Genomic DNA, 25,109 nt, shown 5'->3' with positions numbered 1-25,109 from the left:
ATAAAATTTAAAAGAGAATTATTAGAAATACTATCAATAATATACATGTCTTACAATGAGACACATTGAGTTATGAAAATGAAACAAAAAGTATTTTAGAAATCTTATGATTTAGAAATCAAATGTCCTAATCAGATCTGGGTGATAGATGAATATGCTAATAAATCTCCCTAATACATCAAATGCCTTTATTTCAACTTAAATCTGGTACTGAGTATATAGATGCTAGTACTTAGGGTTTATTTTGCTTGGGTCAAGCATTCTTTGCCTAGATCAAAGCTAAGGAAAAATTAACTCTGTCAGTTAAATACCCAGTTGCCTGCCTTGCATCCAGGGCCACCTATACTAAAGTGTTGAAGGTGATGCAACCACCAGGCCAAATGAGGTTTGTATGAGAGGATGAGGAAAGTCTGTGATCTAGTTGCCTAGTCAGTGGGAAACTGAGGGTGGGTATTAGAATGAAGATTAGTAGTGGAATTAGAAAGTCATGGATAAAATCTGAGAAATAGATAAGGCCAGAATTAAAGTTTTAACTTATGCTAGGAATGGAGAGTTCACACTCAGTAGGTCTCCTACATCTGGGATAACAGCAGGGAGAAGAGGCTTACATCTGCTCTGGACCTACCAAGAGGCTTGGGAGCCTTTGTGACTTTTTTAAGCCGAGTAATTCAAGGGTGGCAGCTCCACCCTACCACAAGTAACCAGCCCATCCAAATGCAGAAAACCCTTCATATATTTGGAGGAAATACATTTTCTGTCAGTTTCCTCTGGCAGAGAGAGCTGCCTGGAGTTTAGGGCAAAGCCTCAGAGGAAAGCCTCAGGCATTCCTGACAACTGGGCTCTGACCCTCCATCTATGCTTAATTATCATCATGGTTCATGGAGGTCAGCATAGGGGCCAGAACAAGAGAACATGACAAGGCCACATTTTAAATGCTCACCAACATTTCTACAAAATTGTCACAGAGCTTTAACCTGACTGGTCTAGTTTCCTTCAGAAAGACCAACCCGTATCCAGAGGTTTTTTTCAACAAATTGGCCAATAATCCAGGAATCCTCTGTGATAGTTATAACTATATTTATCTATTTGACATCTCTTTCTCAATACTTATTAAACTATCATATTTTATACACATTTAAGCAAATAACTCGGACAGTGGCATATATTGGTCCTTAGTTTTAAAAATGAAAGTCAGTGTTTTAAAATTGGTGTTGTCTGATGAAAAAACCAATAGAAGAAACAACAATCCTTAATATAGGAAAGCTTTCCTTTAATTCAGGAAAAAAACTATTTTGGAGACTGAGTCCAGGTAGGCATAAAGCTTAAAGCTTATTCTCCCCTACAAAAGCAGTGTTAATTACTATAGCTAGAAGCTGGGCTGTGGTATCAGCTATCAATAGTTTGGTTTCTTAGCAATTCACATATATGCCACATGTTTTATGATGGGTTTTACTTATAACAGGGAGCTTAAAAAATGCCTTAGAGCTTTCAATTTTTTTAAAAGATTCCATTAGTTATCATAATCCCACGAACTAAGAGGAAGTGGTATTTTTAATCACATTTATAGATAAGAGCATAAGGAATCGGAGGTACAAAGTGATTTTTCCGAAGTGTAATATTCAGTAAGTGATCACACTGATACCATGACTAATAATCTTTCTGTTAGGCCCATTGTTACTGATTCCACCTTAACACACCAACTTGGAGGCTGCTCTTTCTGCTTATAAATATACTCCTTCTGTTTTATTTTTATGGTGAATTCCCAAATTTCTATTCTTGCACATATCCTTGTCTGTCTTGTCCATCAGAATTCAAATACCTGTTCTTTGGAATACTAAACGCCAACTATCCTTCAAAGTCTTTAGAAAATGGATCGTTATTCCAGCTTATTTACATATCCTTTCTATAACGTTTTTGAGTATATAGACTATAATATATCATTGTTGTTAACAAAAAGGTGGCTTGATGACTCCTGAAAACATCTGTCTACTTCAAGTGTTTTTCAAAAACTTTATGTGGGTAGGATATGCTGAAGCCCAAGAATTGTGCCTTCCCTTCTAGAAATCAATATGGGTTGATTAATCTATGGAGAAGAAGGTGTAGGACAAAGGAGTAAAGTAACTATTGAAGTGATGGTCAATGCTTAGATCCTAGTGCTATATTCAAGGCCCTTTTCTCATTCAGTTGTACAGAATATCAGAATGTGCCTTTATATACTTCGTGAATAATAATTCTTCAACTTCCTAAATCTAACCAGGCTGTATCAATTTTTTTTTTTTTTAATTTATTTATGGCTGTGTTGGGTCTTCGTTTCTGTGCAAGGGCTTTCTCTAGTTGTGGCAAGTGGGTGCCACTCTTCATCGCGGTGCGCTGGCCTCTCACTATCGCGGCCTCTCTTGTGGAGCACAGGCTCCAGACGCGCAGGCTCAGTAATTGTGGCTCATGGGCCCAGTTGCACTGCGGCATGTGGGATCCTCCCAGACCAGGGCTCGAACCCGTGTCCCTTGCATTGGCAGGCAGATTCTCAACCACTGCGCCACCAGGGAAGCCCCAGGCTGTATCAATTTTATGAACCCTTATCAACAGTCTAAGCAATCCAGAAGTTTATGCTTCAAAATAGCCCAGAAATAATGTACTTAGCAAACTAAGTCCCAAATTAAATCAATAGATGTTTGGAGACTATTGCCTTCACTATAAATTCTTTTAGGTAGCCTATAGATAAAGCATGAGTTGTTCTTCACATCCTACCTATAAAGTGAACTATGTTTTCACCTATAGGAATTAGTACGTTCCTTAGAGAATAATGAACTGGTCTTTTTGCTCTCCATTCCCTCTTTCTTATACAAAGGATACAGTAACATCAAATTAATGTACAATGTTTAAATGGTGACAACTCACTCAGTTTTATAACGGGAATTAAACTGAACCAAATCTTTTCTTTTCCAACATGTAATTGAATTAAAATTGGAATCTAATCCTGGGAGGTTATTTTATTCTTCAAAGTGGGCCACCTTTTACATCCTACCGACTGATTTACTTTGACAACTAGACAGCAGAGATATCAATAGTGCATAGCCCCCCAAATGTCAGTAACACAAAACCTATTTTTAGGTGTAAACTAGTGCTGTAGTTAAAGGATTCTGAGAATGCTAACTGATAACAAGGGTCAAACTAACTAAAGATGTTTTTGTAATGGGAGAATTAGACAAAATAATATGAAGAACCAGCACCTAATTATTTATGAAGAATTGGATGAATATCCCATATCAGACAATTCCTCTGATTTATACTATACTTTTAGAATTGTGTAAAAGCAGTTGTAGTGAGCTGAATAGTGGCCCTCAAAAAGATATGTCCATGTCCTAATTTCCAGGACCTGTAATATACCTTATGTGATCCTATAGACTGAATGCTTATATTCCACCCCCACCCCCCAAAAAATTCATACGTTGATACCTAATGATACTTGAAGGTGGGGCCTTTGGGAGGCAATTAGGTCATCAGAGTGAAGCCCTCATGAATGGGATTAGTGCCTTTGTAAATGAGACCCCAGAGAGCTCCCTTGCCCCTTCCACCAACTGAGGATACATTGAAAGACGGATGTCTAAAAATAAGGAAGAGGACCCAACCAGTCACTGAATCTGCTGGCACCTTGATCTTGGACTTCCCAACCCCCATAACTGTGAGAACTACATTTCTGTTATTTATAAGTCACCTAGTCTATCGTATTCTGTTATAGCGTCCCTAACAGATTAAGATAAAAGTTGGTACTGGGAATGGGGTGCTGTTACAGCAAATACCTAAGAATGTGGAAATGGCTTTGGAACTGGGTAATGGGTAGAAGCTGGAGAAGTTCTGAGGTGCATGCTAGAAAAAGGCTACGGCCATAAGTGGACCGATCATTAAGGGCAATTCTGGTGAGAGCCAAGAAAGAAAAGAGGAGAGCTATAGAGAAAACCTCAGCTTTCCTAAGTAATCCTGAACAGAATGTTGGTAGAACTATAGAGGGTAAAGGTCATTCTGATGAGGTCTCAGACGGAAATGAGGAATATGTTACAGGATAATGGGGGAAAGGTGATCTTCATTATAAAGAGGCAAAAAACTTGGCTGAATTGTGTTCATCTTCGAGTTCTAGTGTCGAACTGTGAGTAGTGAAATTGGATTATTTAGCTGAAGCTATTTCTAAGCAAAGCATTGAAGGAGTGTCCTTGGTTCCTCCTGACGCCTTACAGTAAAATGAGAGAAGAGAGAAATGACAAAAGGACAGAACTGTTAATCAGAGCTTAAAGATCTGAACAACTCTCAGCCCATCCATATTGAACAGAATGAGCATATATGATTGGAAGAAATTCAGTGTATGGACAAAACACCATTTGATAAGATTAGTCGGTCATCTCAGCAGAAGCAGGAGCTATTGTGGAAAACAATGGAAGAATAACCCCAAAGATAATTCAGAAATCATCAGGGCTGCCCCTCCCATCACAGGCCCAGAGTAAAAGGGCTCCAAGGGCACAGTGGATTCAAAGGAGGGGCTGCCTGAACCTATGGGACACTGGGGTATGCTGCCAGGTGCTGCCTCACAACATGGGCTCTGCTCTCCGCACTCCAGCTCTGTGCTCCTTGGCTGCCTCAGGTGCAGATCCAATGGGCTGTGGTTTGGTGTCATGGTGGCCACCCCTATGGAGGACACAGGCGGCAAACGTTGGCAGTGTCCACACTCCCCCATCATCTCTGCCAGTGTGTAGAGTGCAAGAGCCATGGGGGCATAGCTGAATCCACCTAGATTCCAAAAGATGCCTGGCAGAGCTCTCACTCAGGGAGAGCTATGGGTACAAGAGCCCATCCTGCAGGGGCAGAGCCCAGGCAGAGAACTGCAGGGGTGGGGCTACTACAGAAAGCCCCAACTAGGGTGATGCCCAGTGTACCCTGGGGACGGAGCTGTTCTTAAGATCATTGGAATGCAATTCCATACCCAGGAGAGACATAGCCAGGGAACTAAGACCCGTGAGTGCTGCGTGGGTGAGACTGAAGCCCCAGTGGGTCCAGAAGGTAGAGCATCCAGACAAAGATCATTCTTGATCCTTAAGGTTTAATGTTGGAATTTGAACTTACTTGGGACCTGTTACCCCTTTCTACTTTCCCATTTCTCCCTTTTGGAATGGGAATGTCTCTCCTATGCCTGTCTCACCATTATATTTGGAAAATTTCACAGGTTCACAGATGGAGAGGAATTTGCCTCAGAATCAACCATACATTAAGTCTCACCCATATCTGATTTAGATGATACAAATGAGACTTTGGACTTCAGAATCTGAGTTGAATCTGGAACAAGTTAAGATCTTTGGGACTATTGGGATGGAATGAATATATTTTGTGTGTGCAAAGGACATGAATTTTAGAAGACCAGATAGGGAATGCTACAGACTGAAAATGTTTGTGTCCCCTCCCCCCCCCCCACCAAATTCATAAATTGATACATAATCCCCAGTGTGATAATATTTGGAGGTGGGGCCTTTGGAAGGCAATTAGGTCATGAGGGTGAAGCCCTCATGAATGGGATTATTGCCCTTATGAAAGAGGCCCAAGAAAGCTTCCTTCTGCCATGTGAGGACATGAGAAGGTAGCCACTTATGAACCAGGAAGCCGGTTCTCACCAGACACCGAATTTGCTAGCACCTTAATCTTGGACTTTCAAGCCTCCAGAAAGCCACTCAGTCTATGGTGTTTTGTTATAGCAGTGCAGAGGGCAAAAGATGTGATTAAAGTAAGGATCTTAAGAGAGGAGTTTATCCTGGATTATCCAGGTGGTCCCTAAATGCCATGTATTCTTATGAGAGAGGCAAAGGGAGTTTAGAGACAGACACACAGAAGGGAAGGCACAGAAAGTAGGCAGTGATATGAAAATGAGGCAGAGCAGAAAGTGATGCAGCCACAAGCCACAGAATGTTGATTGGTGCCAGCAGCTAGAAAACGCATGGAGCAAATTCTCCCCTAGAGCCTCTTTAACGAGTGTGGTCCTGCTGACACCTTGTGAAGTGTGAGAATAAATATCTACTGTTTTAAGCCACCAAGTTTGTAGTAATTTGTTACAGCTGCCCTAGGAAACTAATACAGCAGTAGTGATGACATCGTTTATGAAAGTCATGAACCCAGCAATTCCAAAGATGTCTCTCTTATAAGCACTTTCTCACAACTCTGCAAAGAAACATGTACAGGATGTGCAGGGGAACATAATTTATAACTGTGGCAAACTGAAAGTCACTAGGAAAATGGGTAAATTGCTGCACATCCATAATAAAGTACTACACCACTGTAAAAGGAATGAAGTAGATCTATATGCACTGATATATAATATCGTTAAAAGTATAACAAATGCAATAACAGCAAACTATAAAAAAGATTCATTTATTTTAAATACACACAGAAGACTTAGGTCTATATATTTCTATTTGCATACAAATTATCTAGAACAATACTTGGGAAAAGCTATTAATAGGGTGACTTTGGAAAGTAGTTATATTTTTTTGAAATGTTAGTTACATAATAAGTATACCTTAGGTCTTTCAAAACTTTACAAAAATGCTGAACACAAACGGCAAAGAGAAAAGATCCCTAGTTGGGAACTTGGGTGAGGTAGCAGGTACTTCTAGGTGTATTTACATAGGAGGGGCATAATACTGCGGCTTTTTTCCTGCTAGCTAAAAAGTCAATAAGGTAAAAAGGAAGGGGCCCGCTTACAGATCTTATGGAGTAGCTCTCATAGAGTGGCCCCCCGTTGAGCAGCATAATCATAAGCTGGTACCAGAAACGTAGATTCTGGGGACGACCTCAGATTTACGAATGAAGCTCTGGAAGTGAGACCCAGCAACTGTAGTTAGTAAGTCCGCAGGGGATCTGATGCCCACGAATGTGAAAAGTTGCTGGTCTACGCTCCTCCAACACACCTACAAGTGTTGGCGCAATAAATAAATAACTCTCGGTTCTGAGCCATCATGGTCTATGACTCCTGCCTACCGAACGGCTGTAGGTACCTGGGAACCATTGCTGTTTCAGAATCCTGGAACGTATCAGTTCCATCTATGACATATCACTTTGTCAGCTGTAGACTCATGATTCTATGACCGCTGCCCCTTATGTCTCTTGAATGATCATGTTTATGGTATGGGAAAACTAAAGACAACCTAAAGACCCAAATTTGGAAAGTGAGTGAATATATTATGGTCATCCACTTGATAAACCATTATACGTACATTAAGTGATAATTATGAAAATTATAATGAAAACATTGGAAATATTTATTATATAATATTTAATGAAAAGCTCATATGTCTGCAAAATTCAAAATATGTGACAAAAATGATACATAAAAAGAAAAAAATAGGACATAGTAAAAGGGTGAGGATTGTAGAAAAATTATATGTCTCTATTCAAATTTGGGATAATACTATTATAATATCTTTTTTTTTGATTTATCACACTGCATACTTTATTCATTTATTTATTTTTGGCTGTGTTGGGTTTTTGTTGCTGCGCGTGGGCTTTCTCTACTTGTGGCGAGTGGGGGCTACTCTTTGTTGCGGTGCGCCGGCTTCTCATTGCGGTGGCTTCTCTTGTTTGTTGCAGAGCATGGGCTCTAGGCGCGTGGACTTCAGTAGTTGTGGCACATGGGCTCAGTAGTTGTGGCTCGCGGGCTCTAGAGCGCAGGCTCAGTAGTTGTGGTGCACGGGCTTAGTTGCTCCATGGCATGTGGGATCTTCCCGTACCAGGGCTTGAACCTGTGTCCCCTGCATTGGCAGGTGGATTCTTAACCACTGCACCACCAGGGAAGTCCCCTGTAATATCCTGATATATGAAATACTTTAAGTTAATATTATACATTTAATGATTTGCCCTAGTTTGGGGTTTTATAACTACTTTGAAAAATATTTTAATTTTAACTAGTCTACGACCATTTCAAAAATGTAAGGTTATAGTGAAATTGGAAGCTGTATTTTATTTAAAGATCTCACCTCCATTTTTTAAGTTCCCTTTTTGTTTGTTTTATGTCATTTTGTTTTTAGTTATGCCTAAATGAGATTATGAGGCTCTTGCATAAGTGTAAAGAATATACCCCGAGATGGTCCCCACACTTAAATTTAGATATAAATTACATTAGCTGATTACCAATTACCTATATAAATAACATTTACTGTTACCTATTTTGTTACAAGTAAGCATCACTGAGTAAGACAGTTGATACTTTAACATAAATTCTCTTGTAATTCTGTTTAGTAGCTATTACCTCCATTTTTCAGACAATGAAAATGAAATTCAACCATGTCAACTATCTTTTAAGTCCACCTGCAGCATTTGTTTTGAACTAGGCTCTTGCAGAGTTAAGAGCTATACACTTTCTATTGTCTTCATGTTAATTTTCAGTCATGAACTGCTTGAAGTGTTCATATCGCCACCCCCTCTGCACCCTCCTGTGTTTTGCCTAATACTTGCTTTGCTTGTGCTCACTTGCCTGAGTTTTCTGCCCCCCAACCATTCCAGCTGTGTGCTTCCCAAAGACTTCAGGAGACACTCAGTTAGTTGCTAATTTGGTAATTTTGCCAAAATAGGAAGAGGAAACAAAAGCTGGAGCCCACAGAAGAGTAACCATTCAGTGGATTCAAGAAATTGGTATTAGTAGTCAGGATTTAAACTTCAAAGAGAAGGGCTGTGAAATTCTTAGGAAACTAGTCAAGTTATCAGTTGTTTCTTCTACTATACACTTATAAGTGAATTAAAGTTTTAATTTTATTTTTTGATCATAATTATTTGCCCCCTACCCATCCTTGTCATGCTTCTCTGCAGGCAAAGTATACTCCATACCCCCTGACTTTGGACTTGTTTTGTCAATGGAATATAAGCCAATGATGTATAGTCCATGTCCAAGAGTGAGCTTAAAGTGTTTGCATGTTTTGACTTGACATCTGTAGTCTTTACCTTCCAATATGAGAACGTGTCCCTTTAGTCTGGATCGCTAAAAATAAGAGTATGTTTGGAGGTCAGCCAAGCCCACCAGAGACAAGCAGAGTGATAGCTGATCCATAGCCTTCAAGTAGCATAAACAAGAAATAAATATCTGCTGTTGTCAGCCCCAACAAAATTTGAGGTTGGGTGTTTAAAACAAAATCCTAAAATATGTGGCATTGGCTTTAGAGATGGACAGCTGGTGGAATATTTGGTAAAACTTTTGCCCATGATATCTTGAAAGAGGCAGAAAATACACACAATGCAGGTGGGGTTCTGGGACAAGAGATAAGAAGAAAAAATGTTGGCAGCGTTAGTTAGTGGTTATTAGCCCTGTTTAATAAGTACTAGGAGAGGCAATGAAGTCATGATAGATTTGATCTGTTTGCAAGCAGGGATGAGAAGAGAAAAGGCACAATGCATGTATTACAGGACTTGCAGGATTGAAAGACACATCCCCCAGCCCCCCACCCATCTTTAGCTTGGTAAAACTTTTTCAAGTGAAGACACTCCCTCAGGGCAAAAACTAAATCCAAAGGTTACTAAAGCAAGGAAAAGACCAACCCAACGGTGTGGCTTTTGTACCTTTTCTTAGAATCTCTTACAGGCTTAAGTCAGACCCCAGTAAATTCTTTCAGTTTGAAAAATATTTAGGAGTGGGGGTAGAAAAGAGACCAATGGTGTAGTCCCTGAAGTTCTAACAAACTCAGATTTTCTATAATTCAGTATATTTAGAGCCTCGCAAAGAAGTGAGTGTTACTATTTGCACTAACTGAAATCAGCTAATTAAAAAGATACTCTTCAAAACATTACACTATAAAATGTGCTATCAGCTTGGACAGAAAGGAATAGTGACTGTTGGAAATGTCAAATGACCAAGTGATTGAAATAACTCCAATATCTTGTAACTTGCTTTATGTCACGTAGAGGATATAATACCATGGAAAATGTAAATACATATAATAAATGCCACGAAAGTGTTGTAACCCTATAAGCAAGTGACATTCACATTGGCTCTTAGTTTCCTTATTTGTGAAAAGCCAGAGCAGGATTAAGTATTATCTGAGGTCCCTTTCAGCTCATTTTTGATTCTATGATACTAAAACACATAGTTCTATTTTATAGACTTTCTTAACATGTGAAATACAAATTTCTTCCCTTCTCTGGGAAAAATCTACTGCTGTTCAAAAACAAGTAATGAACAGATAGACATTAATTGAGCAGGTTTTCCAAGATTCTACAAACTATGGGCTGAATGAGAAAAGTTCTTTTGAAAGAGTAATCTGAAGGAATTCCATTACATACACAGACAGGGTCATGTGTTTAATTAAATACAGAGGCTTCTAGAGGCCATGCATTAGTTCCTTAAGTGTGCTTAGAATTTTATTCAATTCCCAAATCACAATTTAGTTCCCATAAAGTTATTGTACAAGATCCTCAAAGGAACTGGTATATATTTGAATAGTTTTTCATTTATTTATCAAGATAAATATTGAAGCACATTTTCATGTTCTTTAACAGAATATGTTCCCATAAAAGTGGGACAATTTGGTTCAATGTTGCCAATAAATCCCATGAAGATATTTTTCAAAGATAGAATGAAAACAGCACCTCACATATTATATATTTTAAATGTTTTAAAGAATGATGTAATATTTCAATTCATACACTTTATGTTTTTAGTTCCCATATTTGCCAAATTTTATACACTTAAATAAAAAAAATTATATTGTACAACTACCAAATGGGAATCATGTCAATCATATATTTGTCGATAAAAATATCACGTTCAATAGAATTTAAATAGTCACTAAAGATATCATTAATAATGTATGAGTTGTCTATTTACAAACATGCCAAAAGGTATTCCTCTTGTCAAACTTATATATAAATTTTATGACACTGACATCGTGGGGATGTTAACTGCAGTCATTTCTTATGAAAGATCGATAAAACCTCGCTGAAACAGGCAGAGCTTTAAGTGATCACTTTCGTCACGTTTTATGACATTGTAAAGACTCCCCATGAAGGTTCTCTCTAAGGAAACCTCCCTGTGAAGCTCCACAGAATTCGCTATTTCAAGCCCTCGTATTTAGAATTGGATGTTATTGTTATGATATTCACTGAACACCGATAATGAAGTTGGTGCTGACTGGAACAAAAATGAACCCAAAGTTAAATATAACCTAGATAAGAGCTACAGGAGCCGCTGAAAAGAAATCACTTGGTTCAATCCTGCTTGTACTTCTAGAAGGTCACCAGAAAGAAGCATAATCACACCAACACAGAGAAAAGAAAAACTCCTCTTTCTCCTTCCCTCTTCCTTACTGTACTAGTCACCACTGTGAAATCCCACAAAAATACACACAACAAACACAGTCCTCTGAGAATTGATGCACACCTGTACTACACCAAATTAGAAGGAATGAAATTACGGGAAATGTTTCACCTTTGCACGCTGCATCCATCTTTCTCCCCCTTAGCTTTCTCCTAAGGGCCTGCAGGCTCCCTTCTTTCAGGTTTGGCTGCCAACTGGGCAGGGAAGATATCAATAAGCCCAAGCATCATCTTGATCCTAATTTAATTTCTCTACCTTTTAATTATTTTATTAGTTTAATTTTGTTTCCGCCTTGCCCTTTCCCCTTATATCCTAGCATCAACTCATTCTCCTAGGCCAGATATGCTCCTGCCTGACTGCAGACCATTCTGTTCCAGGCCATTCACTCAGGTTTGTTCTAACTTTGTTGCAGGTTGGATGAAGAGTTCTCACTTCCTTGCCCTAACACTTCCTTTACATTCCTTCACGCTCCACAAGAGAGCGCGATGCTTTCTCTGACTTCTTGTTTGCCAGTCCCACACATCCCAGTCTGACAGACAGCATGGGAAGTAGCTGAGGAGTCACAGGCTGCCATCCTTTCTGCTCTGCTCACAGGAATGCCAACATTCCAAACCTGGGAAAAACAGGAAGGGGATTCTTATCTTTTACCGCCATTGGAAACAAACCTTTCCTTCCAGTTGGGTCCTAGAGAAAAAGGCATCCCTCTTGTTTTCTCGTGCTATCCATTTACTTATCATTTTTTTTTAACTTTTTATTTTATATTGGAGTATAGTTGATTAACAATGTTGTGTTAGTTTCAGGTGTACAGCAAAGTGATTCAGTGATACATATACATGTATCTATTCTTTTTCAAATTCTTTTCCCACTTAGGTTGTTACATAATATTGAGCAGAGTTCCCTGTGCTATACAGTAGGTCCTTGTTGGTTATCCATTTTATTTTTATTTTTTAATAGATCTTTATTGGAGTATAATTGTTTCACAATTCTGTGTTAGTTTCTGGTGTACAACAAAGTGAATCAGCCATATGCACACATATATCCCCCTAGTCCCTCCCACACATAGCCTCCATAGCAGTGTGTACCTGTCAATCCCAAACTCCCAATCTATCCCTTCCCCCCTTCCCCCCCACCCCGTAACCATAAGCTCCTTCTCTAAGTCTGTGAGTCTGTTCCCATTTTGTAGATAAGTTCTTTTGTAACATTTCTTTTTAGATTCAGCATATAAGCGATATCATATTTCTCTTCATTGTTAATGAAGTCTCTCTTGCCTGTCATATGGGATTTGGCTCCAATAATTTTCACACGTTTAATTAATGCCTTTTCTGTTTTTTTTTTTTCTTTCACTTACAAAATGTTAATCTCCTCAAGCCTAAAAATAGTAGGAAAGCATAACCTTCTCTAGAACCTCTATTTTTCTTGTGCTGTCACTATATTTCATCTTCACTTCAAAACTTCACACAAGGGCCATCCTTCTCTGTAACCTCTTCTTTCTTACCACCTACTCCTAATTCCTTGCTAATGTAAGACCTTCTCTTGCAAGCTTCACTGAATAAATTTTCTCTTAAAGATGAGCAATGACTTCCTAATCTCCAAAGCCACTAGGCCTCATCTCATTAAAATTTTATATGGTATTTAGCAATTACTTCACTGGACCTTGTACTTGAGACTTTGGCTTCTATCTCACTATATCCCTACACATTCTCCCACGGCTAGTTTTTCTCTTCAGGTCCAACATGTGTAAGTTCTCGTAAAGGTTATATTGTTGACTCTCTTCTCTCTTTACATGCTCTCCGTGATATTTTCTACCTTTATAAATTCAGCTAATGTTTTATACTTGGTGTGTTCCAATTCTCCATCCCCTGTGTCAATCCTTTTCCTAAGTTATAATTCTTCATTTCTTATAGCTTCCTAGACATTTTCAGAAGGATGCCCCCACTGAAATGTTGAATGCCCCTAAGTCTGTTAATTGTAATAAGAGCTGGTACCTAGGCTGAAAGACCCTGAGTCCTTTCTTCCTCCCCTTTCTTGCATATGCCTTTCTTCTTTAATAGCTCTTGAATGCGTCTTTCTTTCCATTCCTCTTCTTTACCACCATGGTTCACACCCCTGTTCCCCTCACAGTCCCCTAAGGGACTCTCTCAACTTCAGTTTCCCATCCTTCCCTCCCACACCTCTCCATACACCAAGCTTCTCTTCAGAATTAATCTCCCAAAAGTACTTCTCATACACAATACTCTAAATCAACTATACTTCAATAAGAATTTTTTAAAGGAAAATTAATACAATAGTGGTTACATTAAAAAAAAAAAAGTACCCCTCAGATTGGGTTACTCCATCATTCAAAAATTTCAGTGGAACCCCATAGCCTTGAATCTAACGCATTACAAAATTTGACTACATTAAATTTGTCTTGCTCATTTTTACCATTCTCTATGTTTTAAGCTGCATAACACTATAGCAGGAAACACCCATCCCACGGGACGTTTATAGGCAGTACATGTAAATAATCAGGTAGACTTGAGAAATTCTTTACTAAATGGTGTATTTATTTCACAATTTCTCGAAGTCTTGTTATTAATATATTCACTATGCTGACAGGCATTTCAATTTGCTTTAGTTGTAGAATGAAGAACTCCCAGACTTGTTTTAGTGCAGAAAGCTTTCTTTCCGAGAAATCCACCTTCTCTCCACTTACCCAACCCTCCTACATTGTCACGTGATGAAATCACACACTTCCTTCCACACAAATAAACAATGCCTTTTAAAATAAAATCATAAAATTATTTCTGAGAAAGGAAAATCTCCCTTCTCTAAATTCTCAAATAAAGCTATTTGATTATACCATACTATATTCTGTTTTTGAAATTACTCACGTCTCTCTCGCATAGGGGACTGTAAGTATCTTGAGACCATGAACCACAAATAAGTCATAGTTATATTCTCTATAGTGCCTATCCCAGTAACTTCAGCAGAGTATTCTAGGATATGAAAAACTTTACACTATTTTAAAAATAATAATTCACTTCTTCTAGCCCTCAGGATGGAGAAATTCATGTACATTCAATTATATAAACTAGCCCTTAAATATAACATAATAACTCTAACATGTAGTTAGTTACTCATGCAATCCTAAAACAGACATTGGTGCTAGAATCATTAGCTGGAGATAATGATGAAGCTTAGATCTATTCAATGGATTTAGTTTAAAAGGTTGAATTTATTCAGTAAATGGGGTACACAGGATTCACAAAGGACTAAATAAAACTAGATAAAGAAATTTTGGTCTCACAAAAAGCTTTTTTAAAGGCCAGCTGAGTTCCTGTCAAATGTTTTGGAATTTCTAGGATTAATTTCACCCAGTTCAGTTAGGTTCAAACATACAAAATTTATCACCAAGGACTCTGAGGAATGAAGCTGTGTTCAGGGATTCCTGGAGTCTCACGACTCTATCTGGTTCTAAGCAGGCCCCTCTAAGTAGTGGTAATAATTAGATCTCTCAGCCTAACCCTATCCTGGGAGGAGTTTGCACTGACTAAGCCATGTTCCTCAGGGACCTAAGAAAAAAATGACCTGAATGTCATTGGTTCCAGTTATTCCCACAGCTGACCCTCTCAAAGGAGTAACAGAGAGATCCCCATCCAAATATAAGAGATTAAGAAATGCTGTAGGTTGAATAACTATTTGCAATATTATGTTCAGTCACACTTGACCTTAAAAGGGGCTGCAAAATGAGAACTACTCTTCATCCCTCTTCATTCCCCACCATGCTTGCATCTTGCTCTAGTTTGTATGCTCCTCCTGGTGAACAGGGAGATTATTATTGTAGATAATTTGGTTAGGAAAAAATGTTAACAATTTTTCTACAATTTTTGAAGCAGTTCTATTTTTTTAAATGTTTGCAATGAGCCATGAAGGTTTCTAGATTCAGAGGAGAACAGTATATTTATTTATGCAGAGAGTTTGTTCTGAAACAGGTAAAACTGAGGTTCCAAACTATTCTTACAGAGCTAGTGAACTGAAGATGATTCTAGGAATCTATTTGCATGAATTGACAATTTTGTTTTGTTTTATTTGTTGTGCTATGTGGCCATAGGCAGAGAAAGAATGTATGGATACCCAGGAGAGAGTAAACAATAAACAAGATGGTTGGCATGGTGCCCACACTGTCCAGCCTGAAGGTTCCAGGGGACAGAGTTTCAAGACAGAAGCTAAAGCAACTATTTTCCTGAGAGATTTTGAGGCTTTTACACAGTGATGGTTTAAGATTCAGATGATAAAATTTGGTGAAGATTTAGACAGGGGGCAATTTGGCCATTATAGCCTGTACCCCAGCTTTGGGTCCTGGGGAACTACTTACTGTGGAGGCATCAGGAAATAAGGTCCTTTCTATCGGCAATGTTTCCACTGAGGGCATTAGAAATGGTGAGAAACAGTAGTGGAAAACTCATTTGATCTCCCTCTGATCTCACGTGATTCCCAGAAATATTTGGTAGGAGACTTTTCGGAGAATTCAAGGTCCTTGTGAAGTCAAGTGAAGGGTGAAGAGTCAGAAAAACTGAGATTATTAATAGCAATCTGACTCCATATTCAGTCAACATTCAACAAATATCAACTGAAAGCCTGCTATGTGCCAAGTACAGTGGCTACAGTGCTGAACAAAACAAATTCTGACCCATGGACATATATTTTAGTGAAGAAGAGATGCAAAAAGAAAGTTACAAATATAAACAAGATAATTACAGGTTGATGCCTTGTATAAAAAAATAAACAGGGTATTATGATAGAGAATACTTGTCCAGGGGTAGGGGTAAACAAAAAAGGGTTTGCAAATATTGTAGCCGATAAAAGTAAAATGTGAAGGAATTCTTGTTTTACTTGCTTCTAGAGAGTAGAATTTGAAGAACCCCCTTCTTTCCTCCCTGCCTTCTTCTCAATCCAAAACACAACAGCAATCAAGATAATACATTCTCAGTCTAAGAGAAATAAGACTAGATATAATTTCTATAAAGTTCAAGGTTGTTTTTCAAATCTGGTTAACTATTATATGGAAACACTATATTGGAAAATGCCCCCCACGCTCTATGATGCTCAGCCCCAGTGTTCTTGAAAGCTCTCAGGACAAACTCACTTCTCCCTTGCTTCACTTTTTCTTGGCTATGGGTCCCAGGGACTCAGCCTGTTTTCTAATCTTCATGTCCCATTGCCTCTCTGTCCTTTGTAAAAGTTCTACTTTTGCAGTCGTGAACTCAAAGTGGGATAGTCTCCCTAAACCTGCTTTTCCTTGGTTCCTCCTTTCTTTTTCAGGTTATTACTAATCATCACTGTGGGGAAACACATGGAAATAGTAAAAATTATTAAAATGTATAAGATTCACTGCTTATGCTGTATTAACTGTGCTGGTCTGGTCTTCAATACAGATCCTGCCTCTCTCTGAGATGATAATTAAAGTGGAAATGAGCTCTTTCTATTCTGAGCTCTTATTCCTAGCGATAAACCTTACCAAGCTTCTTCCTTTATTCTAATTCTGCCCTGATGATGAAATCAAAGTAGAACATTGTTTTTCATATCTTGTTTCCAGGGTTCATTCATTCATTCACTCACTTAACATTTACTGGGCATCTCATTTCATGCCAAAGAATGGGCCAGACATTGGAAATATAAAGATGACTAAGACATAAGATATTGTCCCAGACCTATAAAATAACTCAATCAATCTAGTAGGTAAATTATGAAGTAGATGATTACAGTAAACATCATTAGATGGGTAAATTCAGATTTCTATGAGGCTAAGAGGAGGAAAACCTCGACTACACGGTGATAGTCAAGAAACAGTCTCAAGAGGAGTTGAAGTAAATCTGATTTGGGTGAGCTGAGTCTTGAAAGATGAACAGGAGCCTCTCCTGGGATGGACTGAGATGGGTTGAGATTGCGAGTGTTAGATGACAAAAAAAAAAATACCAGTTGGTATGTCCTAGAAATGAGAGACAGCATGACATCATGATATGATTGGAGAGAAATGAGAGTAGAAGGGTACATAGTCTATTCATCTTAAAGTTTTGGAAATTATATTCTGCTTTTGGAGCAAAGGAATGATTTAGTTAGTTTGCATTTTAGAAAATAATCCTAGAGATAGGTCAGAGAAGATGGTTGAAGGGAGATAGAGGATGTATCAACAAAGTAGTTAAATTTTATTGCAGCAATCTAGAAAAGCCATCACAAAGCAGTAGCCATGGGGACAGAGAGAAGAAGGGCAGACTTATTAAAAATAACAATAGCTACAAAAATCTGTTAATGGATACACAATATAAAAAGAGGTAAATTGTGACATCAAAAACGTAAAGTGGGGAATGGGGAGTAAAGGGTTTTTGTATGCAACAGAAGTTAAATTATCATCAAAAAATAGACCATTATATCTATAAGAGGTTTAATGTTAGCCTCATGGTAACCACAAAGCAAAAGCCTACAGATGACACATAAAAGGTCAAGAGAATTAAATTAAGACATACTACTAAGGAAAATCATCAGTTCCTAAAAGAAGACAGCAAGACAGAAAAAAGGAATAAGGGAGCTACAAATTAGTCAAAAAATAATTAACAAGATGGTGTTAGTAAGTCCTCATCCATCAATAGTTACTTTAAATGTAAATGGATTAAAATTTTAATCAAATGGTATAGAATGGCTAAATGGACAAAAAAAGACCCAACTATATGCTGCCTATAAGAGACTCACTTCAGCTTTAAGAAATGTTCTAGTTTATGTAAATGTTACTTAAAATCTGTAATTATCAAAAATACATGCAGTATAGAAGCTGTATAATAAATAATAATTTTTTTTGTCTGGTTAGTAGATGAAAATACTGTAGCAAGTAATTGTATATTATCTTCCCTCCCTCCATTTCCATTTATTGCATTGTTTCCTTTCTTAACGTAATGTACTTTAATTCTTTAAAACATAAATTTAAAACACTGTAATTATTCAAAGTACTCTTAAGGAGTAAGAGAAAAATGATTTCCTAGTTTTCTATTTTCCAGGAATTACAAGCTCAGTTATTAGTAAAGGTTGACCTAATTGTCTATGATTGTTTTTCAAGTATATTTGCTGTGCTTGAATAAATGAATGATAATAAAAATCCAATAATTACTAAATAGATTTTATATAGGTATTAGGCTTACTGTTAGGAACAAGCAAAAGAAAAGCAGGAGCTACATGGCATCAAAAAAGAAAAGAGCAGGACCACATGAACCTACTAAAAAAAACATTAAAATTATACTTTTTAAAAATTAAAGTTTAATTTAAAATGATTAGTTTATTGAAAATGCATGTTACTCAATATAAAAGAAATTGAATTTTTTCATCCAATTAGTGAAAGAGCATAGTAAAAATACTAAAAAATGAGGTAAATTGTTTTTACCTAGCAGCATAATAAATCAGAAGCAAACTCTGTCAAATATTAGTCATTGAAAACATCAATCTGTACAATGACTCTGCTGTCAACTTCAGGTTTCATGCTTAATCATTTCAGGAGCAAGAAAACCATGAGTCATATTTTACCCAAGAGACATTTTGGAACACATATTCATGCTGCTACCCTCATAAATTTCTTAACGATTTGCCTGAAGGTCAATTGGCAATTAAATAATAGAAACTTTAAGTTCTGAACAGATTATGTGAAGGCGGATTTAATGAGTAATTTAGCTTGCATTGTCAATTGGTCTCATGTATGTATCCACCGGGAAATATGGGATAGCTTGCAAAACTGGTAAAACACGTAATAGTTCTGAAGCACACTTTATAAGTAAGTGCATAATGTGTAAGCACTGAAGAACATCAGAATATCTGACTCCAGGTCATTTTTTCTAAAGGATTCACTTTAAAAAAAAAAAAAAAGTTTACATCCAAAGAAGCGTAATTCGTTAATTTATGATACCTACATGCATCATATTTACTTAAAGACTATGATGCAATTATGATAGATTGCAAAATTGGCCTCAAATTATTCCCCTCCCTATAGTATCTACCTCTTTAAATGATTCCTCTTCACATTTACTGTGGGTCTGGCCACGTGACTTGCTATGTGTATTTGTCTGTGCGGGCTGCCATAACAAAATATCATAGATTGGGTGGCAGATTGGGTGGCTTAAACAACAGAAATTTATTTTCTCACTCTTCTGGAGGCTAGAAGTCCCAGATCAGGGTGCCAGCATGGTTAGGTTCTGCTGAAAGCCTTTTTCTTGGTTTGCAGAAAGCTGCCTCCTCACTGTGTGCTTACGCTGCCTTTTCTTGGTACATGGGTACAGACCAAGAGAGATTAAGCTCTCTGGTGCCTCTGTTTATCCAACCTCATAAACTAATTACCTCCCAAAGGCCCCCATTTCTAAATACCATTACTTTGGGGGTTAAGACTTCAACATACGAATTGGGGAAGACACAAATATTCAGTCCATGACGCTGTGGCTAAAGAGACAATTGCAAATATGAAACAAGTAGTTACTTGAAAACCATTTGTGTATTTGAGCCCCTCTTCTCCTGCTGTTCTTGGAACCCTTGTCATCACTACCCTGAAAGGAACCAATGCTAGCCTGCTGGATAATGAGACATGTGGTCTTGTCCCATCTTCATTCTTGCTGACCCAGACTAGCTCACTTATGAGTAACATGACCTGAGAGCTCAGACTGTAACCACTGATTACAGCCACTCTCCCCACCTGACCGGACCCTTCAAATTTAACACTACTTCATATGTGACCTAGGCTCACATATCCCTCCTTGGACACTGTGATATAAATCACCTTATACAGTTCTACCATCAAAGTTCTTCCAGAAGAACCTTCTTTCTTTCTATCACTCATTTCACAAATACTTATCAAACAACTCCTACATGGAAGGAGTTCAATGTGTTAGCATTAGGGGTACAATGATGGAACAAGATGCAGTCCATTCCTTCACAGAGTATACAATTATTTGGAGACAACAACAAGTAAGGAGGAAAATTATAGTTATCTGAACCATCAAACACAGAAAATGATTTGAGTGACCATTTTCTTAGTTCTCCTAATGATGTTACATAAATATTATGCACCTTAATGCATGGGAGATAAGTTAATTTAATCCATTCTAAGACTTATGTCATTAGGTTTAATTTTCTCATCAAAGGTTTAATTTTTTTCATCAAACTCTAGTTGAGGAAAACTGGTCTATGATAATAACTATTGTATTTGGAGGTACAATTAAACCAGCCTGCGGAGATCATAAATGTATTTTGGTTGAGTCTTGAATGATGAGATGATTTATTCAAGTGAAAAGAAATAAGAAAAAATGATTCTGACAAGAATATTTTGCAAAGGTTCCTAGTAAGAGAGATACTTAGAGAGCTAACAGATAAAGTTGACTCTCTTTCTGTTAGACAACGAATGATGCTGCAGAAAATATTACAGCAGAGTCCAAAAGAGCCTGAAGTCACTTGGAAGAAGTGATACACTGAATGAAACACGTAGTTTCACCTTTATAAAGTGTTACCAATATTAAGTTCAGTGTTATGGGTAAGAAATGGATATTGCGATATCTTCTTCATTGTTGCCAATATCCTCCTAGGTTATATGAGACAGTTATTCACTATTTCTATCATTTTAGCCTATTTCTATCATTATAGCCTACACTGAAGAGAAAAAAAGTATTAATAAACGTTAATGTAAAATGTTTTATTGCTAAAAAAAATTAAATACACTAATAAGGACCACTAGTGGACCAAAAACACCATATTCACTGGCAACTAGTCTAGTTTATAAGTAACACAGTGCATCTCCTTCCTGAGTTAGGCTTAACTTTGTTCAACATCATGGGAGTTTCATCTTCAGTATTTATTCTATGTTGATGACTTGGTCCTACTAGTATATTCCAGAACTAGTCTCGAGAAACAAGTGAATCTATTTACCAATTACTGTCAGAAAGATCAGCTCAATATTAATTATGCCAAAACTAACTCATCATTTTTGGTTGTTGCTCTTCTACACTCAGATATAAAATGCTAAAAATTCTATCCAACAGGTTAGGTTCATTATACATCGGAAGATTATGTAGCAGAATCATCCTGACATGCTCACTACACTGCTCAAAATTCCTAAATTTTATAAGAGCCTTTTAAGTTATTTTATGATAGAGGTAATAGAAATGGAAACTTCCTGCTTACAAAATATCCCAAGTCAGAGTCAACTCTTTTATGCTTTATAGTGCAGAATTCCACAGCTTTATTAAACCTTTGGTTCAAATAGCTGACTAGATACAAAACTGCATTTGAATTAAAGCTCTTGTACTATTGTAAACTACTCTTGCAAAACCATATTAGTACAGACATGGCACAGCCTTCTATCTAGGTAAGAATACAAGTAATGCTCTTTGATTTTTATATGATAATGTCATTTTTGCAACCCACATAATTAGAACACAAAGCAAATCTACCTTATTATAATAGGCAATACAGAACTGCCAACCTCTTTAGTCTTAATTATCTGCTATTCAAATTTAGTCAAAAGTCAACCAACAGATCAAGATATTTCTGTAAATTTTCATTTGGATATAATGGTGATGAAAAATAAAATCTGAAAAGAGATAATCAAATTAAATAACTAACCAAATGATAATTATAGTAACAACAACAATAAACGTATCCATGTCAGAAGCATAGTGTGGTGAAACAATGAGGCTGCTGGAATCTGGAACCATCAATGAAGCAGAAGTTCATCTTCTTCATGATAGAGGGGACTTAAAGGACTCCATGCAAAATGGGAGACAAGAGCGTCTGGCTCACTGATGTAAGCCAGGTGCTGGTCTGGGCTGTATTCCATACCCTCTTTAATCCCTCCTGAATGGAGGAAGAAAAAATAAAACTGTTGCCCATCACCACCTGGGACAATTGTTTTTTTTTTTTTTTTTTCATTGGAGTCAATGGGACCCAGGCATAACTTTGCAACAAAAATCAAACGAAGCTACTCCATGGCTTACATCCTAGATGTCTATAGTTTCCAAACAAGCACAGAATGTGGAGCAGTGGTTACTCTCCTATACTTTAAAAACTGCTTGTTGAAGCTATGCATATCTTACAATCATCAATTTCTCTTCTAGGTGTGCACATTTTTGCACAAGAAGACATGTAAACAAATGTTTATAGCAGTGTGGAAGTAAGAGTTTAAAAAATTAGAAAGAATTTAAATGTCTGTCAATAGGAGAATGATAATTAAAGTATGTATATTCACAGAATGGAATATACAGAGTTAAATTGGATGAGCTCAAGTTATATGTTTGAGTCATCTCAAATAAACGAAGCATGTGGTAAAAGGACAAATTCAGTACACCAATATATGAGGTCTGATAACTAATAAAAACTTTATTAAATATTATATATGAAACATTCATATATAGTAATAATATAAAACTTATCTAAAATAAAACCACGAATGAGAATGATAAACTCCAAATTCAGCAAGGCTGTTATTACAGGGCACAGGGAAGGAGAGAAGGGGAGCAATAGCAGAGGAGAAAAGCATGGGTCTCCATCTGCATCTATGAAGTATTAGCACTTACGGAACTAAGATAAGATTTAATTATTCAATAAGTAACTATATTATGTACATTCTATGTGCTTGGCACTATTCTAGGCACTGAGAATAGCGATTAAAAAAAAAAAAAACCAGGCTGAAACTGCTACTCTCACAGAGCTTACCTTCTAGTAGAAAAATAGGTGAAGGCAAAGAAGAAACAACTAAATGAAAAGTATTTCCCATGATGATAACCTCTGTGGAGTAAAATGAAACCCAAAAGGGAGTAATGGAAAGCTGGGGGTAGAATGGTGCAATGTTAAATCTTTTGGTCAAAGAATGCCTCCCGGGGACAGCCTCACTGAGAAAGTGACTTTTAAACAAATAACCAAAAATAGGTGTCAGTATAAAATATAAGGTTGCCTGGAAGAAGAGTTCTGGTAGAGGGAAGAACATATGCAAAGGTCCTGAGGCTGCAGTGTGCGTGACAAGTTCAAAATGAAAGAGATGTAGAGGCACACAGTAAACAATAAAAAGTTATATTACTATTAAAAGTTAAAAGTTATATAACTATTCTTTAATAGTGATAATGCTCAAGTTATTTTAACAAAACTATCTGGTCGGGTAGGAGATAGAAAAATGTATTATACATGGATTTTGGTCTCCAATATACAGATTCAAGTCTCCAATACCTTCTAAGCAGCCAGTATCACACTGAGAATAAGTCATAAAAGAAGGAAGGAAGGCTGAGCCGGCAAAATATTAGTTTCCCTAGAAAATTTCCAGTCAACTCTCTTATCTAAAAAAAAAATGACAGGAAGAAAGAAGCATTTTGCAAAAAAAAATCAAATGCTTCTCCATATCCTTTCTCTTATACTACCCCCGTGTGATGGTTAATTTGATATATCAACTCAGCTAAGCTATGATACCCAGCTGTTTGGTCAAATACCAGTCAAGATATTACTGTGAAGGTATTTTGTAGATGTAATTAACATTTACAATCAATTGACTTCCAGTAAAGAAAATTACCCTCCACAACGTGGATGGGCCTTATCTGATCAGTTGAGGGCCATACAAGCAAAAACTGAGGTTTCCCAAAGGAGAAACAATTCTGCCTCAAGACTGTAACATAAAAATCCTGTCTGTCTCCAGCTTGCTGGCTGGCCCTATGAACTTTGGACTCAAGTCTGCAACATCAACTCTTACATGGATTGCCAGCCTGCCAGCCTGCCCTATAAATTTCAGACTTGCCAGCCTCCATGATCATGTGAACCAAGTCCTTAAAATTAATCTCTTGGTTTTGTGTCTCTGGAGAACCCTGACAAATTTTGGTACCATGAAATGGAAAGTTACTGTGAAGAATACTTAAACGTTTGGAAGTGGCTTTGGAACTGGGTAATGGGTAGAGGCTGGAAGAGTCCTGAGGAGCTTGACTGTAAAAGCATAGATTGTCTTGACCAGAATATTGCTAGAAATATGAATGTTGAAGATGCCTTTGCTGAGGTTTCAGATAGAAATAAGAAATATGTTACTGGTTACTGAAGGAAAGATGATCCTTGTGACAGAGAACGTGGCTGAATTGTGTTCTTCTTTTGGGTGGAAAGTAGAACTTGTAAGTGATAAAACTGGACATTGAGCTGAGGATGTCACTTCCAACAAAGTGTGGAAGGCATGGCCTGGTCACTCCTTGCTTTGCATAGTACAATGGGAGAAGACAAAAATTGAAGCAATTGAAGAAATTGTTAAGCAAGAAGCAACCAGGACGTGATGATTTGCAAAATCCGCAGCCTATCCAAATAGTGTACTCTGGAAACAGTCAAGAACAACCATTTCCTAAAGGGATTAGGTGTGTGACTCACGGATCCAATCAACCAACTCATCAGAAGCCAGGGACCGAGATGCAGAAATCCAGAAAAGATCTAAACATTTTGTACCAGCAGAAACACTGTCAGCATGGATTCAAAGGAACAGAAGTAGGATGAAATCAAGGAAGAATGACTCTGAGGGGAGAACCACAGATGGAGATGTCTCAGCTAAGGACCAATTCAGTTCCAGAGGGTGAAGCTGCCTCCCCCATTCTAGGAGGCAGGGCTTAGGGGTGGGGTCACCCCAGCAGGTCCAGAGGACAGAGCAACAAGCCACAGAGAATTGTTCTCAGGCTTTAAGCCTAATGGAATTTGTCCAGCTAAGCTGAAAAGCTACTTTAGACTTTTGGACTAGTGATCCTTTTGTTCCTTCCAATTT

At 37.6% G+C, this 25,109-nt stretch overlaps 1 protein-coding gene across 12 annotated transcripts in view; it reads right to left on the bottom strand.

The window, feature by feature from the left end:
* The window catches only part of SLC16A7 (solute carrier family 16 member 7), a 169,965-nt gene that overhangs the window by 69,309 nt on the left and 75,547 nt on the right, over positions 1-25,109 (bottom strand). The gene's annotated exons all lie outside the window — the stretch shown is intronic.

The sequence above is a fragment of the Balaenoptera musculus genome, chromosome 10, assembly GCF_009873245.2.
Source record: "Balaenoptera musculus isolate JJ_BM4_2016_0621 chromosome 10, mBalMus1.pri.v3, whole genome shotgun sequence".
Lineage (NCBI taxonomy): Eukaryota > Metazoa > Chordata > Mammalia > Artiodactyla > Balaenopteridae > Balaenoptera > Balaenoptera musculus.
Note: the sequence above shows the minus strand (reverse complement) of the source record. Positions and strands in the feature narration are given on the sequence as shown.